This window comes from Lynx rufus, unplaced genomic scaffold (genome assembly GCF_022079265.1).
Source record: "Lynx rufus isolate CCGP_SWC_20201006 ecotype Redwood Valley unplaced genomic scaffold, mLynRuf1.p SCAF_5, whole genome shotgun sequence".
Classification (NCBI taxonomy): domain Eukaryota; kingdom Metazoa; phylum Chordata; class Mammalia; order Carnivora; family Felidae; genus Lynx; species Lynx rufus.
Window position 1 is genome coordinate 104374136 of NW_025814867.1, and position 18220 is coordinate 104392355.

Below are 18220 nucleotides of genomic sequence, written 5' to 3' on the forward strand. Positions count from 1 at the left end.
GAATTATAAACTATATAAACCTGACAAGTCACTTAAAAATCTTTTCTACATCATTAAGGATTGTGTTTGCTGATTTCAGAGAGAAGTAAAGTACTGAGTTTAAACAAAGAACTTTTGAAATTTAGTATCTTTTCCCCCCTGAGCAAGATTCTTAATTCTACTAAGACCATTTCTCATTAAGTTCTTTTTCTTAATTAAAAAAAAATTTTTTTTAAGTAAACTCTACCTCCAACATGGGGCCGAACTCATGACCCCAAGATCAGAGTTGCATGCTCTATGAGCTGGCCAGGGGCTACACTGCTACCCATGAGCCCACACTGCTTTCCTCCCCACCTTTTTTTTTTTTTTTTTTTTCCCAGATGGCAGTTGTTTTATTGACATATCTAAGAAATTCCGTTTTGATTTTTATAATAAAGCGCTTTACAATATGGACTTTGAGTACATTGCATTAATAAGTTCTAAACATTTTCTAGTAAGAAAAATTGGTAGTTATTAAAACCTCCTAATCTACTTTAATTGCTACCTCTCATTATGTATCACTTTGTGATTTGCAAAGCTTTTACTATACACATTCATTTATTTAACATTCTACAGTCTTAAGAAGTGAGTATAATTATGCCCATTTTACAGCTGAGTGAGAGGAGCCTCAGAGATACTTACATAATCTTCCCAATGCCATTAAGGGGTAAACCAAGGACAAGCCTAAGAACTCTGAACTTTAATCCCAAAATACAGGTATTTTCTTCCATCTAACTGTATCACTGATTTTATTTTTTAATCAATATATTTATATAGAAGGAAAGGTAATTGATTTACAAACCTTTTTAGCATTTAATTAGTCTCTTGGTATTTACTTTAGCTAGAGAATTCCCAAATTTCCATTCATATTTCCAAATCGTCTTTCATATGGATTTAGCCACACTAAATACATTGTGGGAGGGGAGAATCAGGGCACAAGAAAGCATGTGTATCTGTGACTCAGTGTACTTTTCTTCACTTTGCATTTTGTAAATATTATTGTTACAGCTCCTAACGGGCTCTCAGAAGTCGTTATGACTGACAGCCCTGAGTGCTGTGTCTTTCAAAACAAATATGCTTTATTGATGGACAGCACATGCAACTCCATCAAATTATTCTGAAAGACAGGGTGAAACAAACAACATGATTTCCAACTAACTTCAGCATTCTGCACTGAATACAATAGTCAGGTTACAGTTTCACAGGTATCATGAAAGCTTGTCATTTCCATATGCAACACATGTAACAGAAGGGTACTACAAATCTGCCATATAATCCCAGAGCAGCACACAACTTCCCATGTTTGCCACACAGATTTTTAAGCACAAGCAGTAATTCAGAACATATTTAGAACAAAAAAAAAGTCCTTATGCATATGCCCAAGTATTTACTGGTTTTTTAAAAATATGCAATAATATATATTTTAAAAATATGTAATAATAGACTTTGAGAAAAAAGTTTGGGCAAGAATTTGAAAAAGAACCAACTGGAATAAATAAAATATGCTTTATCACCCTGATTTTAGGAAAAAGGTAAATAAAACCTGTCACTGTCTGGTGCATATTAAAAATCACAATTGAACAGCAAATGTCAGACACATTATCTATATCCCATTATAGCATTTCTCAAACTGGAAGGCAAGGCTCATTGAAAAAATTCTGCTTGCTGAGCTCTCCCAGCAAGAACTACCAAATCAGTTGGGATTTGAGAACTACCAAATCAGTACTTGAGAGGTGGGCAGATTCCTACAGCTCTTATGTAGCTGCCAGAAGGAGACTTCCTGATCCCAAGTCAATCTTTTAAGGACCTATTAATGGACTAGTATTAAGAGAGATGACACTGATTATGAAAGATGAGTTGGGCCAATAAAGGACTTAATGGCAAGGTAGAGTCTATATAATAATGAAACAATTTGGGAGTTAGACAGCATGTAATAGAGTGCAACAAATGCAGTCCAAACCATCAGGGAATAGACAGTATATAATAATAATAAGACATTCTTAACACTCAGATTCTTGGCAATTACAAAAGCCATTTAAGAATTGAGGCAATTCTCTTAACTCACTTTGATGACCCCAATTTGTCCCACTGTTAACTTTAAACTAATGGCTGAACTCATTCCCATCAACAAGGACACAGCCAGGGGTGAACTCCAGGTTTGGGGAGCTTCCTGTCACTGCACCTTTGGTCAACTCTGACCTGGCTTCTCTTACTCTGGGCATCACAAAAATAGCCATTTGAAAAGCTCCTGAAAAAAATTAGTCAGATCCTTGTCATGATTTAAGGCCAGGGTAGGGTCTGCAATGTACCACAGGATGACACAGCTGGGAGGGAGTCAGGTGGCCGGCCATTCCTGAAATCTCAGGTTTGACTTAAGAAGAATTGGTGGGACTTTATGGGAAAATGATGCTTACGGGAGAACAGAACTGGAATGGTGTTGGTATTCATAAGGAACTGGTCAAAGATGATCTGAGAGAGGTGTGGTGTAAAACCGTGCTTCTCATGCTTCTCATACTCGTTCTACATGGAGAGAAGCAGGGAACTAGAAGACCAATGACAGTAACTGATTGGGACTGAAGGTACCCAGCATCAAGCCCTGGCTTTCACCTTCATATCAGGTCTATTTAAGGACAAAATTAGCAATTGACAGAGTAGGAAAACTGTGGAAGGCCTTCAGCATTGGAAAGTTGTTCTAGATGACCCTGAAGGCCCATTATACCACTCTGCTGATTTTACCTTGATATCTTCAGCTGTGGCCAGCCTGTAGCACAGAGCCCACCACCTCCCTCCTGTACATGGGCCTCCGTTCCCCCTTCTCACCTCCTACCAGGAAGACACAGTAAATCAGCTTTCACAGCCCTCACACAGCCTTTACACTGATGACAATTTCTCGCTAGTATTTGTGGGCTTAAAAAAGTTTCAACGGCTGTTTTATGCATTTCCCCCTACGTTGTTTTTCTCAGTTTATGCCAATCCCCTTCCACCATTCATTAACATATATATACCTATATGATATATAGTATAAATTCTATACTTTAGAAATTGAATACAATTCGAATTTTGTGTATCTTCACTATGTTGTTTTTTAACTATTAATATTTTAAAAACTTTTTTTTTTTTTAAGGTTTATTCATTTTTCAGAGACAGAGAGACAGAGAGTGAGTGGGGTAGGGGCAGAGAGAGAGGGAGACACAGAATCTGAAACAGGCTCCAGGCTCTGAGCTGTCCACACAGAGTCCGACACAGGGCCCGAACTCATGGACGGTGAGATCATGACCTGAGTGGAAGTCAGACGCTTAACAAACTGAGCCACCCAGAAGCCCCAATATTTTAAACACTTTTTATGTGCTTTCTTAGAATCCCACAATAAGAAAAAATTAAATTTTCTTTAAAAAAATTTTTTTTTCAACGTTTATTTATTTTTGGGACAGAGAGAGAGCATGAACGGAGGAGGGGCAGAGAGAGAGGGAGACACAGAATCGGAAACAGGCTCCAGGCTCTGAGCCATCAGCCCAGAGCCTGACACGGGGCTCGAACTCCCGGACTGCGAGATCGTGACCTGGCTGAAGTCGGACGCTTAACCGACTGCGCCACCCAGGCGCCCCAGAAAAAATTAAATTTTCTAATGTTTCAATAAAACTCTACCAATATCTTTTTAGAAAGTGTACGGGATAAGTATTTTTTCCTTAAAAGAAAAAGTCAATTTCTAATAGCTTCAAATCAAGGCCATGAAGCCCCCTAGTAATTACTTTATAAATAATTCAGTGTGTTTTTTATAATGAAGGAGTTAAATTTTTGGAGAGTAAAAGGTTCACATCACTAATAGGCTGATAACAGGTTGACAGGATCAAACCACCTTCCCTACTTTTGCATTTATTAGGAATCACAGGAGCCACACTTGGAGCAAAACTCTGCCTAGGACACTGAAAAATCTGAACACTACAATCTTCAGCTCAGACAGGTAATAAATGTGGCCAAATGTGGGCCTTTAAATCCTGGCCACTTTACATCAATCCAAACCATTCATGTGCCAAGAGGGGAACTAGCTGGACCACTGCGGAGCTCCTTCATGATGGAAAGATAAATGGGGACTTCCAAGAGCCCCACACCTGAAGAGCAGACAAAGGGGTCTGTCCGTGACAAATCAAAGTGCTCAATTATTCACTGCACCAAGTCCAGCCAACTACTGTTACTATGCTTTCAACACCTATCTTCCAGAACAGTTCAAAAAAACTTTTCTACCTAAAAATTACATATTTATAGTATTAGAAGTCATCATAATAATACGTTATACTTCATATTTTGAATTTACAAAGTTAAAAACGCCATTTAAAGAAACAATAATAAACACTTCTTTTTCAGAAATTTAATTTCAATTTAGTGAAGTGCATTTTGATTGTAAGACTTGTAGTTTAAAACTGAAAATAGAATTTTCACGTAGAACAAAGCACAGAGAATAGTGAGGCTAAATATGCCTTTTATGTTTTGATTTCTTGACTTAAGGTCCTATTCTAACTATAATCATTAATTCACTTAATCCTCAAAACAACTCTGCGGAGTAGGAACCATAATAATGCACATTTACAGATAAGGCAACTGAGGCTTGGTGGGGAGACTGCCTGCGGTAACACACCTAAGGAACTAGTACACTGGACACCAGGGCTCAGACTCGAGTGGGCCGGCTGCCATAGTACACTAATGTTCAATGCTTCTTGGCTACATGTGGGTGGCTACAGAAGCAGGCGGGCTAATAGTAAACCTGGCAATTGCTGCAGTACTTTTTTTAAAAATGGGATTCAATGAAAAAGTCTCCTGTTAAGTCTTCTGAAGATCAGGGGGCTCAGAGGTAAAACACATTACGATTACCTTTTGTCAGCTTTAACTTGTGATTTTCTTTTTCAAGTGCCATGCACCATGGACTGCTAAAGTGACTCAGCAGGGTTTAACTTCATTTTAATTAGCATTATGAGCCTGAACTACAATTAAATCATTGCACTGGTAGTTTATAAGGGTCATAGTATTACATATCCTTGAGTTCATTTAATGACTTCTACGTAACAAGTAAATATTAACAAACAGAAACCAGGTACATATTTTGTTGGGTGATTTTTTTTCTCCACTCTTTGCCTGATTGGTTAAGTATTTTACAACCGAGCTTTGCTTTATTTAGTATTCCCCAAATAATATACTGGAGTACATGTTATACTAAGTTTCCAAAATTTCATAATTCATTTAACCAAACAGCTACATGGAACCCTAAATTCTAATTTCTCCTCTATTATTTCAAATCCCCTGAACTGGGTGGGATAAAGCAAAGTGTGTTGGGGGTGGAGAGGAGTATGCAGTGGCTTTAACTACTTCTTTCATAAACATAACAGGATCTGAGCAACTACCACTAGCTAGCTTTGGGGATTCTGTAACTCTAGTACCTGTTTGGAATGCTCCCTAAACATCCTGCAGTCAGAAGTCACTTGCCTAGTACCAAACACCAAAAAGATGAAATTCTTCAGAATGCATTAAAAAGGGGGGGGGGGGAAGCATCATCAGTTATTCGTATATTAAAATTGGACTCTACTATTTCTAAAACAAAGAGAAGCAAACCTGAAGGGTTCTCATGGCTATTTCTAGATATTGGAATTCTATGAAATATAAATTTGTGTTCACTAATGAAACCGCACAATATCAGAGCTGAAAGGGACTTAGAAATCAGAGTGCAACCCCATCAATTTAAAGATCTATAAAACTAAGTCCACAAGAGCTTAAGTTTAAAACTAAAATGTTCTTACTCTCTGAGTTGGTATAAAGTTTGGGTCCCTTTTGAGCAAATAATTATTGGTGTTGTTTCATTACTTTTTTTTTTGTACTAAATTACAAACATCTGATTGCTTTGAAGTTGTATTATTAAGACAAATGGGTAAACTGCTCTTTTTAAAATTCAAAATTGCCACATTTATTTACAATAAGATACAGAATGACCTCTTGGTTTCTTTCTTCTCCTCCACTTTCAGCCTCTGAAATGAACTAGATCAATATAGGAAAAGCTTCTAAAAGGCAATTTTATTCTATTATCCTAATGAGAGAAGTCACTGAAGAATGGAGAAGGCAAAAAATGATCTATTTTGAGGGCAATTTACAATTCTCCAGGTTCCTTACTATTTTAAAGAATAAAATATCTCAAGGGAAAAAAAAATACATACCAACAAGAGGCCTTATGGCCACAAAATGTAGGAGAGCAAAATCATGCATTGAGAGTTTCAACTGAAAATCAGTAAAGATAAAAATCTGAAAAGTTGAATGAAGGATTCTCTGGTTATTGGAACTTTTGCCCAAACACAACATTAGAGTGCTCAAGGACACCGAGAATTCCTGCAAGGCATTACTTGGAGCAGACAGTGGGCAATCAGAAGGGTGGAAATCAGGGTCCATTACTCAGGCATGGTAGCCTGTATTATCCTCTTACAGATGCAGCATTGGCAGGAGTTGATGAAGAAAAATGAAGGCTGAGGAAGAGAGGGAATGGTGTGTCTTTTACATGTAATTTTCAGCAAACTCAGATGAGTTTCAACCCTGGATGGGTTTTCCCCCCTTTCCTCCCTTCCTTCCATTTTATTCAGAAAAATCATCTTGCTTAGGCTGTTCAAGTGTGACGCTGCAACTAGCCTAATGTTGCCGCAAACTGCGGCCCTCGACGTCCCTTTCAGCAAATACCAGATTAAATACCCTCTAGTTACGTGGTTCAAGGTAGCTTCATGCTGATTCCAAGAACAAGAACCTGTCAAGCTGACAAATCAGTGTCTATTTTCTGTCAGATATTGTCTCCCGTTAGAAGGGTTTCTTATTTCTTAAAACTTGCTTCTCCATTCTGGCAGCCTCCTGTCAGTCTACCGAAGGTCCTGGCTCCGAAAGCTTATAAATTCTTATTTTCCACTCTCCAGTTTCTCTATAGATTATACTGCTGACCTCTTCTACTGATCTGACAGGAAGTTATCTGAAAGCCATTTGTAGTGACCCTACCACAGAATTAGGACTGCATTTCTACAAGAGCCAACTGTACTTTCTAAAATAGCTAATTCAGTTGTCTCTGTTTTAAAACAACTCATAAAAAAGGATTGTCATTACTACAGAGCTGCTTTTTTTTTTCCTTTGTCCACAGACAGAAAAAAAGATGAAAGGCAGGAAGTGGCCTAACTATCAACAAGCAGTTCTCCTTTGAAGACAGATAACAAAATTCTGCAGTTAAAAGTATATTTGTACTTGCAAAGTTATTCTTCTTGAACAAATTCCAAATACAGTATCTGTCTTTGATCTCAGAAAAGCATTTTTCTCACTGTTCACAGCAGACATTAATAGTTCAGTTAGGCACCCCACTCCCAACTATGGGGAAAAAATGTTCCCTAAAATTCAATCATGAATTATTAGCTTTATTTGTCAGCCTAGAAGTAGCTGCTTAGGCTCTGCCACCGCTGCTGCCGGCTATGACGAGGTAAGAACTTCTCAGCCACAGCACCCATCTGACCCCCTGGCAGAGCCTCTCAATTCCGACTGTGTGATGTCACACAGTCCTGGAGAGTCATTCAGCAGCTCCTGAAACAGGAACTGTTCTATTATCTCACTGAAAGTATACTGCAACTGTAAGAGATATTTTTGAGGACCTTAAACCTAAACAGAGTTGAAGTTTCATATTTTAAAATAGAGATCTACTCTTGACCTTTCACCATTTCCTATTACAACAAAAATCTAATAATAATACGTAGCTCTGATAATGAAACAAGCCTATTTTTAAGACATTAAAAATATCCCTAGTGTCTACTATGTTCCATTTTAAACAAATAGGGAAGATGAACAGCACAGCATTGTATCGTTTATTCAAAAAATATTTTCCTTAATTTCCACAGCTATTGCTTGTGGGTCTTTTAATACAAAAAGAAAACAAGAAACACGGACATGACAAAATTATGGGGGAAGCTCTGGTCTTCAATAACGAACAGTCCTTAAAGCTCAATAGGTAAAGACTAACAGTAGCGTCTAACTGAATCCTAAGGAAGATTTGTAATCCTAGGTGAAAAGCCCCCTTTACGGTATTAGAATTTTCCTGGGCAATAAGGAAAAGAAAATCCTCCATGGAAAAGAACTATGCTTTTATTTTTTTTATTTTTTTTTTTTAATTTTTTTTTTCAACGTTTATTTATTTTTTGGGACAGAGAGAGACAGAGCATGAACGGGGGAGGGGCAGAGAGAGAGGGAGACACAGAATCGGAAACAGGCTCCAGGCTCTGAGCCATCAGCCCAGAGCCTGACGCGGGGCTCGAACTCCCGGACCGCGAGATCGTGACCTGGCTGAAGTCGGACGCTTAACCGACTGCGCCACCCAGGCGCCCCAGAACTATGCTTTTAAAGTTAACACATGTATGTGCGTGCACACACATGCACATACCCAGACTCTCTTTAAGTTCAGAGCTGACAGACTGATAGGTATTAGAAAACTGGATCTGCACTTGGACAGTACAGTATTTCATGCTCTCGGAAAATACAGTTTTGTTTGAACATGTCCCCAAAAGCCAAATCTAACTTCTGAAGCTGATCCATAGAGCCAGCACTTAGTATATTCTTGGCTGGTCGACTGCTAGCTTAGCTTCAAAAAGGAGCATGAACCACCTGGGCATGTGAACACGTGGACACTCACAGCATCTGCAGTGATGTCCTAGGAAGCAGAAGGAAAGAATGATAACCCAAAGTGTCACGCTGTCAGCATCAGGCAAATGTTGGCATAAATAAATCTTTATAAATACTCTGAAGATTTTCCACTCTAACAAAAGAGCTATTTTCTTTTCCCTGAAAGAGGAAACCTTATCAAATGGCAGTGATTTTACAGACATATAGGGAACACATAAAGAAGTATACATTCATAAAATGTACAACTCCACAGGATACCAAACCCTGAATCGTGCCATTTTTGTGAAATACATATGAAACACTACAATATGAAGGAAACTGGGTGCCTGGGAGGCTTGACGGGTTGACCGTCTGACTTCAGCTCAGGTCATGATCTCACTGTTCATGGGGGTTCAAACCCCATGTCGGGCTTTGCACTGACAGCATAGAGCCTGCTTTGAATTTTGTCTCTGTCTCTGCCCTCCTGACTCATTCTCACTCTCTCCCTCTCAAAAATAAACATTAAAAAAAATTTTTTTTAATAGGAAGGAAACACTAACAAGAAAGGACATTGGGAATTAAGATCATAAAATCAATGAGTGAAAAAACATTTTCCTTAAATACACCCAGAGTAAGATTTATACTCCACAATTCTAATTTAGAAGAAAACAAAACTGTGAAACTGTATCCATGCCTAGAAAAAATATTGGAAGAATAAGGAGCAAAATGTTCACAATGGATATGAAGCTGTATATGCATTGAGGGGGATTTTTATTTTGACATTGTGTTTTTCAGTGTTTTTGACATGTTAATTTTATAAACAAAAAAGAAAGCCAGTATGAGTTATTTTAAAATCAAATATGTTAAGTGTAATTTAATAGAGAACAAAGTGGCAGGCTTCTGAGGTACCCAATCAATACACTGCAGTGGAAAGCCATTTTCTCTTTCTCATCCTGTCTGTGACCATGTGACATTTTTTCACACTTGCTCAAAATTAACTGCTTCACTACATAATAACTGCAACTATAGCAAATGGGCCTTTTTGGTCTGTAATTCAATTACTGTAGAAGGTTTTATAGTTTGAGTATTAAGAAGTGAAGCATATACTTGACTACATACACAGAAACAAAGCAGACTCTCCATATATCATATCCAAATTAAAAGTGAATCTACAAATTCCATTCTCTGTTTATACCAGTTATCCTAACTCATTAGTCAATGTTCTGGGTCTAGTGAGACAGTAGAAACATTGCTCTGTCTCATTTGCAGGTAACTTACGTGATTTCCATATTGTGATCAAAGGCTAAAAGTTGATTTGCTAGAGTGCATTCCTTGGCCCCCGTAGTATTTTATTCATATAGCTACTATGACATTTTCACCTTGGACTGAAATTTTTATGTTTGCAGGTTTGTCTTTCACACTTGATTCGCATGTTTATATACTAAGAATGCATTCAATAAGTGATAAATACATGAATGAACTGTTCTAGAAATAACTAACCTTGGAGACAAATATCTGAGAAATCACAGGGAATGATCTGTAATCTATCAAGAATGCAAAACACTGAAAGAAAACCAGTAAGTGTTCCTTCCTTAAGAAAGACTGCTAACACCTGAAATCATTTCCTTCCTTCAACTCTATTCCAATCCACCCATGTTCCTAACATCTTCATGAATTTATTCAACATCTGCCTTAAAAAAAAACCCCTCAGGGCGCCTGGGTGGCCCATTCGGTTGAGCGTCCGACTTTGGCTCAGGTCATGGTCTCGCAGTGTGTGACTTGAAGCCCTGCGTCAGGCTCTGTGCTGACAGCTCGGGGCCTGGAGCCTGCTTTTGGATTCTGTGTCTCCCTCTCCCTCTTGCCCTCTCTTACTTGTACTATGTCTCTGTCTGTCTCTCAAGAAAAAACTAAAAAAATAAATAAATAAATAAAAAATAAAAGAAAAACTCATAGCCCTTTCACGAAGATGGCACCAAAGGCAAAGAAGGAAGCCCCTGCCCCTCCCAAAGCCGAAGCCAAAGCAAAGGCTTTGAAGGCCAAGAAAGCAGTGCTGAAAGGCGTCCACAATCATAACAAAAAAAAAAAAAAAAAGATCTGCATGTCACCCACATTCCGACAGCCCCAAACACTGTGTCTCCAAAGGCAGTCCAAATATCCTCAAAAGAGCATCCCCAGGGGGCGCCTGGGTGGCGCAGTCGGTTAAGCGTCCGACTTCAGCCAGGTCACGATCTCGCGGTCCGTGAGTTCGAGCCCCGCGTCAGGCTCTGGGCTGATGGCTCGGAGCCTGGAGCCTGTTTCCGATTCTGTGTCTCCCTCTCTCTCTGCCCCTCCCTCGTTCATGCTCTGTCTCTCTCTGTCCCAAAAATAAATAAACGTTGAAAAAAAAAAAAAATTAAAAAAAAAAAAAAAAAAAAAAAAGAGCATCCCCAGGAGAAACAAGCTTGACCAATATGCCATCATCAAGTTCCCCCTGACTACCAAGTCAGCCATGAAGAAAATACAAGACAACAACACACTTGTGTTCATTGTGGATGTCAAAGCCAACAAGCACCAGATCAAACAGGCTGTAAAGAAGCTCTAAGATATTGACATGGCCAAGGTCAACACTCTCATCAGGCCCAATGGAGAAAAGAAAGCATATGTTCAACTGGCTCCCAACTATGATGCTTTGGATGTTGCCAACAAAATTGGGATAATCTAAACTGAGTCCAGCTGGCTAAATCTAAACATATATTTTTTTTCACCATAAAAAAAAAAACAAAATAAAAATAAACCAAATGTGTGTGTGTGTGTGTGTGTGTGTACCTATCATCTATCTAAAACCTCATTTTTCCTCCCTAACTACTAATTATCTTTTGGATTTCATGACACTGTACTGTTGCAAAGAATGATGAATGTCTATCATTTTATTTTGTCTTTTTATTACTTATATATATAGCCCCCCTGTTGCTAGTTTTACACTGTGACTAAGGAAATAAAATTTACCCTCACTTAAGCAACTGAGTAAAACTACCCATAAGACGATTTACCTTAACAAAACAGTGAGTGCAGAGATCTCCAGAATTTCTACAGGACTGCAGTACCACCTCTCTTATTCTTTATGCATGGGGCATGCATCCTCAGAGCCCAAAGAGCAGAGACTTCCAGTTACTAATCTTGTTCTGTTTAACTTGCAGGAATATCCTATACTCTAAATCAGCATTTCTTAGTGAGGAAGTTTTTGAGACTCCAGGTGAGACCATTCTTTACTAGGCAAGACTGTTTCACTCACTGCTGAGTCAACATACATCTCAAGTTCCTACCCCTTCCTGTCACCCCAACCCTCAACCCCAGGAGGTAGCATCCCCCAATCTGAGATAAATGATGTCTCACAAATTCCATATACTCCCTGGGAGGTGGTATGACTCCCTAGTTAAGAATCAGTCCTCTAAATGAGCCCAATATATTTAAAAAATCACATAGGGGCACCTGGGTGGCTCAGCTGGTGAAGCATCCAACTCTTGATTTCAGCTCAGGTCACAGATCATGTGTGTGTGTGTGTGACTGCGCACAGCCTGCTTGGGATTCTCTGTCTTCCTCTCTCTCTGCCCCTCCCCACCATCTCTCTCTCTCTCTCTCCCTCTCTCAAAATGAATGAATGAATGAATGAATGAATAAATGAATCAATTTTTAAAAATCACATTTTAAAGGTAATTTAAACTCCCAGAAAAACCAGCTTCACTGGGTTTATCCCTCAATGACTACAGTAACCAACACCATCACCCCAACGCAAGCCTCCCATTCCCAGGAATGTGAAAGGCTTGCCTACACTGTATTCATAAGGTATTCTTGACTAGCCTGAATATTTTTTTCTTTTTTTTATTTGAGAGAGAGCATGAGAGAGGGACAGAAGGAGAGACAGAGAATCTTAAGCAGGTTTCATATTCAGTGCAGAGTCCAATGTGGAGCTCGATCCCACAACCCTGGGATCATGACCTGAGCTGAAATCAAGAGTCAGACGCTCAACCGACTGAGCCACCCAGGTGCCCCCAACTGAATACTTTCTATGTGACCTCTGGTCATTTATAATCCTAATGTCATAAAACTTCTATTCCTGTTAATATTCGATGTCTTGTTTGCGTTGATTACCTATGAACTATCTAAATCAGTTTGCCTTATTAAAACTGGTTTCTAGGGGCACCTGGGTGGCTCAGCTGGTCAAGCATCCAACTCTTGATTTTGGCTCAGGTCGTGATCTCATGGTTGGTGACACCGAGCCCCGTGTTGGGCTCTGCGCTGACACTGACAGCACAGAGCCTGCTTGGGATTCTCTCTCCCCCATGCTCTCTGCCCCTTCCCCACTCATGCCTGCACACACTCTCTCTCTCAAAATACTTAAAAAAATAGGTTTCTAAAACCTTATTTATTTGTAATACCATCATGCTTCCACGACTTAGTTACTTTAGAAAAGTACTACAATAAGGGAGGAATCATGTATAGATACACACTCCAAAACTAAGTATGAAATAGTTTTGCAAGTTTAGGGCCTTCTGGTCAGCCAAGCAAAGCAGAGCTAACAGGCACCTATAAAACATGAGGTGCAAATCTAAAACTTCCAGAAGAGCAACAAAGATCCAACTTGTTCAATTAATGAAAGATTATCTGGAACTGTAAATCTGTACTTTTTTTAATTAGATATAAGAGCTGAATAATCACTTAGTGAGGAAGCTGAGCCATGAGTGCGTCCCTTATTTACCTGTGCAGCATGTTCTGTAGGACCCACCGACACCTGAAGGGGCCTTTAAAAAACTGGAATAGCAAGTTCTAGGAATTCAATAGAATCACAAATGTCTCCTGTAAATATTACACAAATCATCGTTTTAGTGGTTTCTGAAAGAAAACCCAGCCTCCTGCTGGCAGGTGCAACATGTCCTAAAGCTGTCATCATTTGGCTCTGTCACCAGTCAAACCAATCAACATTCTCATTTTAACTGGAAAGCACTTCACCCTTGCTTTTTGTGTGTCTCCTGCCTCTTGTACTCCTCATCTTCTTTTTAGAAAGCCTAGGCTTCTGAAAAATTTGGGAAGAGATACTCTTTGAGATGGTAAATAAGTCCACTCAGAGATAGATCTAGTTAAACAGGGAAGTCAGATGTGCTCATTTATGCCACCCTTCAACTGTGCACTGTAAACAACTTTTCCAGACCTTTCTACAATCCAAACTGCCCACGTGGCCAGTGAGCAAGGTTTGGCCTCTTCCGTCCTCCATCATCAAAAATTGGGACTCACTTGTCAATGTCTGACTGCCTTCTGGCCACAGCCATACTTATGGGCTCAGCCAAACGCACCTGAAACCCTGAACTATGTTCTGGTACAGACTTGTTCCTTCCAGCCCTCCTTGACCCCTGGGATTTGGGCTTGACTTTCTCACTGGAACTTTTCATTGCTACCAGACTCTCTCCTTTAAAATGCCCATTCCACACTTAGGTGGCTCAATCGGTTGAGCATCCGACTTCAACTCAGGTCAGGATGTCATAGTTTGTGGGTTCTAGCCTCGCGCTGGGCTCTGTGCTGACAGCTCAGAGCCTGGAGCCTGCTTCAGATTCTGTGTCTCCCTCTCTCTCTGCCCCTCCCCCGCTCGCGCGCGCGCGCGCGCGCTCTCTCTCTCAAAACTAAACATAACAAAACAATAAAAAATAAAAAAATAAAATGCTCATTCCAGCTCCTCCAGGCTGTCATAGACTGGGCTGTTCCATGAGACAATGGGATCAAGTCACAATAAATTAACACTCATTCTTTAAAAAATGGTTTTGGGAAAGAGTAATTTTTTTTTTTAACATTTTTATTTATTTTTGAGAGACAGAGCGTGAGCTGGGGAGGGGCAGAGAGAGAGGGAGACACAGAATCCGGAGCAGGCTCCAGGCTCTGAGCTGTCAGCACAGAGCCCGAAGTGGGGCTGAAACTCACCAACTATGACATCACGACCTGAGCCGAAGTCAGACCGTCAACTGACTGAGCCATCCAGGTGCCCCAGGAAAGAGTAGTTTTTAATGGCTTATTCTTCATGGAGGAATTTTAAGCATGTGACATCAAGATAAGAGCTTTTATAGATTTCCCTCATGACAAGTTCAGAGGAAAGAGAAAGCATGGACTGTACTGACATCTTGTTTTTGTTTGTTCATTTATTAACCTGTTTGGTTTAGTTTTTCCATTTCATAAAGACACAATCCAAAAGCAAGTAATCAAGAAGTCTGTTGCTCCTGGGATCTTTTCAATGCTGCTGGCCATACATCAGGTACTTCTTTTTTTTTTTTTTTTTTTTTAATAATTTATTTTGAGAGAAAGTGAGTGCATGAGTGGGGAAGTTGCAGAGAGAAAGGAGAGAGAGAATCTTAAGCAGCCTCTGTGCTGTCAGCACAGAGCCCAATGGGGGACTCAATTTCAAGAACCATGAGATCATGACCTGAGCTGAGATCAGGAGTCTGACTCTTAACCAACTGAGCCACCCAGGCCCCACATATTAGGTACTTCTTAAAGAGGCTACACTGTATTCATCTGCATATGCCCAGTGGCATTACTGTGCCTGCCACATATTAGGTACTTAATAAATGTTCATGAAATAAATCCATCCGGAGTGAGGGAGCCATGGACCTTCCACTTTCAGAGAAGCCTGCTCTGAATCAAACCCCAGAAAACTCCTGGAGCCTAAATTCCAAGTAAGATCAAATTATTACCATGGTCTGTAAATTCCATACAAATTTAAAAAACTATGTATCTCTTGAGTCATCCTTACAAAATAAGACATCTGCTGTGTAGCAAGACTATAATCTATATAAACTTTAAAAAACTTGCAGGAGTACATTCAGTAAGAAATTCTGGTAATACTGATTTTACAGGAACCATATAAATCTATAGTCATTATTTTTTTTTAACCTTAAAAATAAATTCAGCTTTGAAAGAAATCCCATACTACCCTGCTAAACTCTACTTTGTCTGTATCTAGTGCTTTGTGTGGTTTGGTATAAAGGTTAACAGTGTGGACTCTCTTTTTTTTCCCTGGATTAATAAACCTGGATCAACAGATTATTAACTGTGTGCCCTGGGGCAAAAAAGTAACCTAACTTTTCTGTGCCTTGGCATCTCATCTATTAGAAAGGAATAGTAGCAGTGTCTACCACATGGTGAGGATTATATATACAGAAACTGCTTAGAGTACTGCCTTGCATATAAAAAGTGCATATGCACCTTGAAGGTTTGCTGTTATTATCGCAATGATTAATCACAGAATATAAAGTTCATTTATGCCACTTAAAAAAAATTTTTTTAACATTTATTTATTTTTGAGAGACAGAGCAGTAGTGGGGGAAGGGCAGAGAGAGAGGGAGGGAGACACAGAATCGGAAGCAGGCTCCAGGCTCTGGGCTGTCAGCACAGAGCCCAACCCCAGGCTTGAACCCACGAACTGTGAAATCATTACCTGAGCTGAAGTTGGATGCTTAACTGACTGAGCCGCCCAGGTGCCCCTCATCTATGCCACTTTAATCCAGTGCTCTCGTTAGTAAATACTACAAGTAAAGGAATATCTCTGCATTCCAAATTTCTATTGGTAGAATGAATGGGGAAAAGCCTAAATATAAATAGTGAGAGAACAGTTTAAAAGACACAATTTAAGTGACTAAGAATTCTGTGTAAATACTTTTATTGGCATTGAAAAGATGTTTAGGTAAAAAAAAAATGGGGGACAGGTTAAATGGGACATAAAAAAAGAATTTCTTTTTTTATGAAAAGACAGTATAAATATGTGCTAATATATGCACAACCATAAAATAAAAAACCTGGAAGAATGAACGTTAAATTATTCACAACATTAATTCTATATGACAAGATTATGGATGAGTTCTTCTTGTTTTTGGAAATTTTATATTGTAATTCTAACTTAAAATACAAATCATTCAAAAACCAAAAAAATAAGAAAACATTGGGGTATGCTGTAGGCTTTCATAAACAATAAGCTTTTTATTTTATTTTTTAGAGAGAGCAGGGGGAGAGGGCAAAGAGAGAAAGAGAGAGAAAGAATCTCAAGCAGGTTCCACACTGTCAGAGCAGAGACTGACATGGGGCTTGATCCCACAAACCATGAGATCATGACCTGAGCTGAGATCAAGAGTCAGATGCTTAACCAATTGAGTCACCCAGGCACCACAACAAAAAGCTTTTTAAAATGTTAATTGGCTAAACACAGATTAACCAAATCATTCACATACTTATATGCACTATGAAGAATAAGATTTTTTTTTAATTTTTTAAATGTTTTTTTTTTATTTATTTTTGACGGAGAGACAGAGCGTAAGCAGGAGAGGGGCAGAGAGAGAGGGAGACACAGAATCCGAAGCAGGCTCCAGGCTCTGAGCTGTCAGCACAGAGCCTGACGTGGGGCTCAAACTCAAGGACTGTGAGATCATGACCTGAGCCGAAGTCGGTCACTTAACCAACTGAGCCACCCAGGCGCCCCATGAAGAATAACATTATTAACATGTTAATAATTAACTATTTGGAAAATAAACTCAAATGCTAAAAATGCTCCACAGGATGAAGTCAGTGATGCTTAGAACCTTAAAAGGAACTTTGGAACCATACAAAATATATAATCTCTATCAATGTGTGACACCTAGCAGAAAACATGTGCTATTTTCTAATTGATGGCTAACGAAGACCACTTTCTTTCTATACTTGCCATATTAATTTTAAATGATTAGGAAAGTAGGCTTCTCAGTGATGCTGATATAGGTTACAAGGTATGTTGTGTTTGGGAATACGTCAGGGATGCTGTAGATATGTTCTGTACAATAAATGAGAGATACAACAAAATGCCAGATTAAAAACTGTTCACTTGAAGATTTTAAGATTTATATGAGTCCAAGATAGTCACCAACAACCATCTTTCTTTCAGAGAAAGATCTACTCCTTTTCAATTATACTCCCTAGCCAAGAATGCTGGAGGGCTGATTCTAAACATAATTATAAAGTGCCATCTAGTGGATGTTTTCATAAGGTTTCTCTGCTTACACTTCAATGTTATGGAATAGTCATTAGAAAAACTACTCTAGGTGGATAAAAGGCACAAACTTCCAGTTAAAAAATAAAGTCCTGGAATACACAGACTGGTGGCTATGGTTAATACTAATGTATTGTATATCTGTAAAAAGTTACTAAGAGTAGATCTTAAGAGTCTCATCACACACACAAAAAACTTCTGTGTGGTGATGGAAGGTAACTATACTAAGTGTGGGGACCATTTCTCAGTATTTACAAATATCACATCCTGAAACCAATGTAATTAGTCAATCATATGTGAATAAAATTAAGTAGATAAACAGACAGCAAATCTGTATGAGGAAATAGCTATCCTTTACAGCATTTCCTTACCATTTCTGATCTGAGCTGTTGGACATCAGTTCATTTTTAAAAGACCACACCTGTTTGGTGTTGGGAAAACTGGACAGCTACATGTTAAAGAATGAAACCAGGCTACTTGCTTACACTCTACATGAAAATAAACTCAAAATGGATT

At 39.0% G+C, this 18220-nt stretch overlaps 1 protein-coding gene and 1 pseudogene across 6 annotated transcripts in view; one reads left to right on the top strand and one right to left on the bottom strand.

Moving 5' to 3' along the window:
* BBX (BBX high mobility group box domain containing) overlaps positions 1 to 18220 on the bottom strand; it is a 284140-nt gene that overhangs the window by 118816 nt on the left and 147104 nt on the right. The window lies entirely within an intron of this gene.
* LOC124527021 (60S ribosomal protein L23a-like) lies at positions 10637 to 11371 on the top strand (annotated as a pseudogene).